Below are 7,269 nucleotides of genomic sequence, written 5' to 3' on the forward strand. Positions count from 1 at the left end.
GGCGAGCGCTTCCATCAGGATATACTGGACTTTGAACGCCGCTACCACGGACATATAATCGTAAATCTCAAAAAATGACTCACTTCTAAATCTTTAGTTGTAATTTTTTTTATTTCTTTCGTATAAATATGTGTTAATTTGGATTCATATGTTGTTTTTCTGACTTTATGTGAACAAAATGACACACATTTGCCCGTTTTAACATCAGAAATAGGTACATTTTAAAATATCACTGTCCTGGTCACAAAAACAAAGTTTGTAGGGAATAATAGCTATTTTCTATACTTTTGAGGCATAAGCAATTAGGAAATAGCACTTACTACCTAGTGACTGATCTAACTAAAAAGGGGGCACCAGATCCGGTCCAGTGGACGGAGCCGAGTCAGCAGGCATTCATGCGGGTGAAAGCTGCACTTTGCGGCTAGCCATTATTGCACTCTCCTGACTTCACTCTCTCCGTTTCTCTTGCAGATGGATACATCGAACAGGGGGTTGGGAGCAGTACTGTCCCAGATGTTAGTGGGGAGGAGCATCCCTTGCTGTACATTAGTCACAATTCACACTGAGGGATATTTGGTACAGCACGAGAGAGAATGAGTGTTTGGCCATCAAGTGGGCAGTCCTCACCATCTGGTACTATATGCTGGGGCATGCTTTCAACCTCTGTTCAGACCACAACCTGCCCCAGTGGGCTCCATCGCATGAAGGATGTCAATGTGTGGATTACCTGTTGGTATCTGGCTCTCCAGCCTTTTAGTTCGAGGTGGTCGAGGGCCGGGGGCGCAGAAGGGGTGTTGCGGATTTCCTCTCCAGAAATGGGGGTGGGGGGGGGGGGCAGTAAGTGAAAGGCTGTATGGTCCCTGGCCTGAGTCGGGCAATGGGGGTATGTGGTGATGTGGCCGAGCGACATCTGTGGAGAGTGAGGCCAGGAGAGGAAGAATTGTAAGGATTGACATCTGTGGGAAATAATCTCTAACAGTTTTTCTGTGTTGCAGTGAGAGCTGGAGAGGGATAAAAGAGGTAATCCAGACCACTAGAGGGGGGAGGGAGATGCATGCAGCAGTGATTGTGTGTGCATGCTTTTATGTTGTGCTGAAACGCAAACTGTGGTGCAAAGCTAAAAAGTGTAAAAATAAAAGGTGTGTCCGGCTCCCACTTCCTCCTTTGAAAATGAGCTAGAAACGTGTCACAATACCTTTTATATATAGTATGAATTAGGAAAATCTTAAGACATTTTTGCACATTTACATAAAATGTACATTATCTTTAAAAATCAGAGCATTATTTATCTGGCACAAAATCAATACAGGTCTAAAAGGGAAAGCATCAAACACATACATTTATTCTAAATACAGCAAAAAATGTTATTGTACATAGAATATATTTTTATATAAGTAATTGTAATATGGTGATAAATAGCAGTATTTAAGAAAATATTTATTTTGTTACAAAAAAAGAAGCCTTAAATGTCACACAGGGAACAAAATGATGACCATTAGGAACTGATTTTCTATAATGAATCAGACTACCCAAAGTGACCTGGGAGAGAGAGATGACATTCTAGATAATTGTGTTTGATTATTGCATTGATTGTATGGCTCGGTGTGCAATAGAAACACTGATTTAGAATTGTGTTGCTCCGCACTGCATATTCTTGGAAAAGTAGATGAATCTTTGAATCTCACTCTCTATCATGATTAATTTTCTCAGTTTGAATGGAAGACCCTGCCCAAAGAAAAGATGCTGTTTAAGATAACTTGCATATTCAGATCACTGGGTATATGTACCATGAACACTGCTTGACAAGTAGCCAATATATTTTCAGCGACAAAAAAATATTTTGCAAGTTAACAGCTTTGGAAATTAATTTGGATTTTATGGCTCACAAGGCATGATTTCTCATTAGATTGGAATGGCAGGGTAATTTTCTCTGTGGCTGTGATGTGTCATTAAATCCATCACAAAGCTGTTTTATCCCCTGTGTCTAGTGTGCCAGGCATAGCCAGACATCTTTTCTCACTGATTGGGCATTTGGTTGCACTGCTAAATCCTACCTAGTCTAAATTGTTTCCTGTCCCAAATGGCCTGTCCTGTTTTAGTCCCTTTTGATAGCTAAATATTATGTTTCCTCCATATTGATACACAATATTTTATCAACACATTTTTGTCTTCAACAAATGTTTGTCACTATATGGCTCTGTTTCAAAACTTAGTGAGCTGTCTTGCTGAGAGGTGCAGCAGGGACCCCTGTTAAAAAAATTTGTTACATTTGTTCAATTTTAAGTCTGGCCTATAGAAACATGCATGTACCATTTTGATGTATTAATATTAAGGCTGCCAATTTAATGTGTTAATTCTGTGTGAATAATTACGTGAAAAATTAAGTATAAAACAAATTACATAATTAATCATGCTCCTTGACTGCACGTATATTCTATAATTAGGAATTTTCCTACCAAAGGAGCAATTCAAACAAGACAGTCAGCGCAACTCCAGCTGTATATGCAACAAACTGTTAAAGACAGCTTGACAGTGTAGAGTGCAGGGGTCTCAAAACTAATTTTTTTCAAACTACATTAAATGACACAACAGCCTAAATATGTGGAATTTACACCTTAAGATGCTGAAAACCAGTGAAATATAACACAACCATACTGAGACACACCAAAAGCATCAGTCTGATGCATGTGTACAGATGGAACACAAGAACACATCCTCTGCAAATGTATCATAAGTGTATCTCAGACAGACTGAAAAATGTATTGCTGTGGTTATTATTTTAAATGATTTTATATATATATATAAACCTATCACTATGAACGAATGAAAGAACATTACACTTATATAGTGCTTTTCTGACTCTACTCTCAAAGTGCTTTACATAGTGAACAGGGCGTTCTCCTCAACCTCCACCAGCGTGCACCATCCACTTGGATGATGTGACGGCAGCCATACTGTGCTAGTACATGTATGACACACCAGCTATTAGTGGAGAGGAGATAGTGGACATAGGAGGCCATAAATGGTAAGGGCCAGTATACAGTATATATGCAGTTTGGAACATTGTAAGGAAAACATCTAGGATTCTATTGTAACCCTGGTTCCCTGAAGGAGGGAACGAGACTTTACGTGGGTGATTGACACCAGGGGTCTCTCCTGAATGCCCTGAGCTGAGTGGTTTTCCATCATGCCAATTTCATTGACAGATATCTTTCGAAGTCCCACATTTCAAGCTCAGCTAACATATAAAAGATGGACCAAAAGACAGCCTCCTTACGGTACAGCGCCACAATACTAATTTGGCAATGCTTTCTACCAAAAAATGTTGTAGAAAGTTCAGAGAAATCCGCTTCCACACCTGAGTGGAGAAGAGTCCGGGATGGTGAGTGACACCTCAGTGACACTTTCCATAGTCCGAGGATAGCCAGTTCTCTCCACAGAACTCATGTCAGGTAAGGTGATGAACTGTTTGGAGGGAGGACTGAATTCACAGTCCTTTCAATGTGGTTATAAAAGGGGCTGCCAGCGGGGGAACCTTGAACCAACAGAAGGAAGAAATAAATTTCCCATATGGAATCAAGGAGGAATTCGCTAGATTAAATAATCCCAGTAATTTGCTTTGACCAGTGGGGAAGAAGTTAATGTTATAAAGGATAAAAACCAATGTGAAAACTGCCTTACCTTTCTGGGAGATAGGTAAAACTTTTTAGGGACCAACTGTCTTGTAGACACAAGAGTGCTGCATGACTCGAGATAGAATTGACCTCTTACGCTATGCAGAGAGAGTCAAAAATTCTCCCGGCTACCCGAAGTTGGGCCAGTTCCATAACAAGACATGTTAGTCAGACAGTTACGCTCTTTTGTGCAGGCAAAAAGGGGTTAACCTTCAGACATGTCATCTTAGTGTATCTAGCCATGTGGGTAGTATACAAAAAGACTGATGCCACCTAAACAGTATTAATACTGCTGTTGTGCTTTGCAACCCAGAGAGAGGTGTTCATCCAGCGGGGAAACATCCTTCTATGCAGATTAAGTGGAAATGTAAAAAACATTTCCAGTTGTAACTAGCCGCTATGGGGAGTACGCAAAATGATTTCTGTCAAAAGAGTAGTGAAAAGCTGCTATTGTGATGAATAACCCAGAGAGAGGTGTTTTATCGATCAGGAAACAACCTTTTCTGTGTTTTAATAGCGAAGATTTAACAGAGATTTAATTTGTAACTAACCGCTATGGGGAGTGGGAACTTCATGAAATTGGTTCAGTGCTACTTATTCATGATGAGAGCTCAATACCAATAACAATGACAAGACAGAGGTCATTGTATTTGGCAACAAAGGTGAAATTCCAAAGGAAAATACATTCCTTGAATCCAAGGGCCTAAAGACAAAAAATCAAGCAAGAAATCTTGATGTCATTTTGGAGTCAGACCTTAGTTTCAGTAGTCACATCAAAGCAATAACAAAATCAGCCTACTGTCATCTAAAATAAATAGCCAGAATTAGATGTTTAGACTTAGAAGACTTAGAGAAACTTGTTCATGCATTCATCACCAGTAGGGTAGACTACTGCAATGGACTCGTAAACGGCATTCCCAAAAAGACCATTAGACACCTGCAGCTCATTCAGAATGCCGCTGCCAGGATTCTCACCCGAACCAAAAATTTGGAGCATATTACTTATTATTGTATAAGTCCTCAGGTCATTACATTGGCTTCCAGTAACACTTAGAATTGATTTTAAAGTACTATTACTCGTTTATAAATCGCTCAATAGCCTAGGACCTAAATACATTTCGAATATGCTAGTTGAATATAAATCTAACTGACCTCTCAGATCATTAGGATCAAGTCAGTAAGACGTACAGAAGTTTCACTCAAAACAAGATGTGATAGCTTTTTGCTATCATGCCACCCGCAGCTGGAAACATCTTCCAGAAGAGGTTAGATGTGCCCCAGCAGTAGCCACAATTAAATCCAGACTAAAATCACTTCTGAGCATTGTGCTGCACTTATTGATTTCACTGAATCATTTTGTTTTTGTCTTTCATTTTAATTATTTTGTATCTCATCAACTTGTGGTGCCTATTGAACCTACAGAGAACAATCAGTAAACTCTCTCTCATTTTATTATTGCAAAACCTGACTCTGAGGTTTTATTCTTATATATCCATATTGATAACCCAGCTGTCACCCCCTAAAACTTATGGTGGAAGAATGTTGGCAGTAAACAGTGGGTGTAAACTTGATCAACCAACAAAAATAAGACAGATATATTTTATTATTTTGTTAGGGAATGTCTGGTGGAGAGATTGAGTGAGGCACTGCTGTTAGTACCTAAATAAATTAGGCCGTAGACACCCCGCAATCTGTACCGAGAGTGGGTGGGAGTGGATCTTACAGTCCATGCTTATGTTCTAGTCCTCACTTGGAATCTTTATTAAAGGTCCCCTGACATGAAATTTTCACTCTCTGAGGTTTTTTAACATTAATATTAGTTCCCCTAGCCTGTATTTGGTCCCCTCGTGTCTAGAAATTTCAGTCGGTGTAAACCGAGTTTTGGCAATCTTTCTCTGCCTGTGAGAAAATGAGATCTCAGACAGGCTGATCTTGAATCTCCCCCATATGACGTCATATAGGGGGAGGTTACCTCCCCCTTCTCTGCTTTGCCCGCCCAGAGAATTTGACCCGCCAATGAGAAAACGAGCTAGGAAGTACGATTTTAGTTTATCCTCGAGAGATATCATGGCGTGTGACCGATCGAAGCACAAAAGTTGCTCAATAATTGAATGCACAAATGATCACAGAAGACTTTTTTTTATTTCCTTCATCCAATTCCCAGAAGGATCAATGGATAAATTTCATTTACTCGGTCACAGTAGAGCGAAGTTGTGGAGGGCTTTCTTGGTTACCATGGATTTCTAAAAGCTATTGACTGCGTTCGCAGCTCTTTGACTGAACGTAGGCTATTTGTAAGAGAAATCCCACCACTTTGAAGGAAAACGACCATCGCGCGAAACATTGCGCTGACAGTTCTCATACGCACTGAATAACAGCTCACGCGCTGCGGTGTTCGCACTTCACGTACGAAATCACTACGGCAGCGACGCGAACAACTCCGAAAGGTAGGTAATTTTTCTTTCTTTTTTTAGGAGAGGTAGAGGTTTTACTGTTGATATTTCTTTAAAGATGTAGATATTAACACTTTAGTATCGTCTTATGGTGTGAATGAGTGTGAAAAGATGCGTTCGCAACATCTGAACGACTGCGTGTCTAAGTGCCATTGCAATATATCCAATGTAAACACCCACACTACACCTTGCCCCGCCTTTCTCCTCCTCATTAGCATTTAAAACTACAGACACCGAAACGGCACGTCTGAAGGAAAGCTCATTATGGGTTGGCTTGTAGTGGCTATAATTCTGTACCAAGGCTGAATTTTGTAAAAGAGATTTCAGATACAGTACTAGGGACCACTAATGCCTATATCAAAGCCTACAAAAAGAAGCATGTCAGGGGACCTTTAAGAATCTAGCAGTGGCTAGAGATCACACCTGGATGTAGTGGTATCTTGATTAGAATGCGAGGATGTCCTTGTGACATCGCAGACATCCGCAGAAGAATGGCACAAATAATAGTCTGCAGACTTTGAATGAGAAAACCTTGTCTCTCTTGGTGTATCCACTCAGACCCGAGTTTAGGAAAAGATAAATAGCAGATTCTTTTATTTCAGATTAGATATTCATTTTTCTTTTAAGTTCTTGTTTTATGTACACAGTGTAGGCATTGGTTGATCATGGGTACACTGAGATCTGCCTTTGAGACTAAAATTAAAGAAAAAAATATATAATAATGATTTGGATCATTTCATGTTCTCTGCTTTTTGCAATTCTAAAAGTTGTGCTATTTTATTCTTTTTATTTTATTTTTATATAACTTTTTCTTAACTGTTTAAAAAAAACAGCAAACAATCTTTAAAATGTATATTTAAAGCACTTTGAATTACCATTGTGTATGAAATGTGCTATATAAATAAACTTGCCTTGCCTAGGCAAATGGCGGCATATTCCGGGAGCAGTAGAGGAGTCACTCCTGAAACGTGCATGCGAACCGAGTAGGATGCATGCCAACTTTCTTTGGAGAAACAATATGAACATAAAAATCCCTTTTGAAACAAAAACAGTTTGTGTCTTGAATCTGCCGTGTGTGTCTGTTTTTTTCTCACACCAGTTTCCTTAGACTTTTCCAGCTTAAACAATATTTAAATCACGCA

This window comes from Xyrauchen texanus, chromosome 29, assembly GCF_025860055.1.
Source record: "Xyrauchen texanus isolate HMW12.3.18 chromosome 29, RBS_HiC_50CHRs, whole genome shotgun sequence".
Lineage (NCBI taxonomy): Eukaryota > Metazoa > Chordata > Actinopteri > Cypriniformes > Catostomidae > Xyrauchen > Xyrauchen texanus.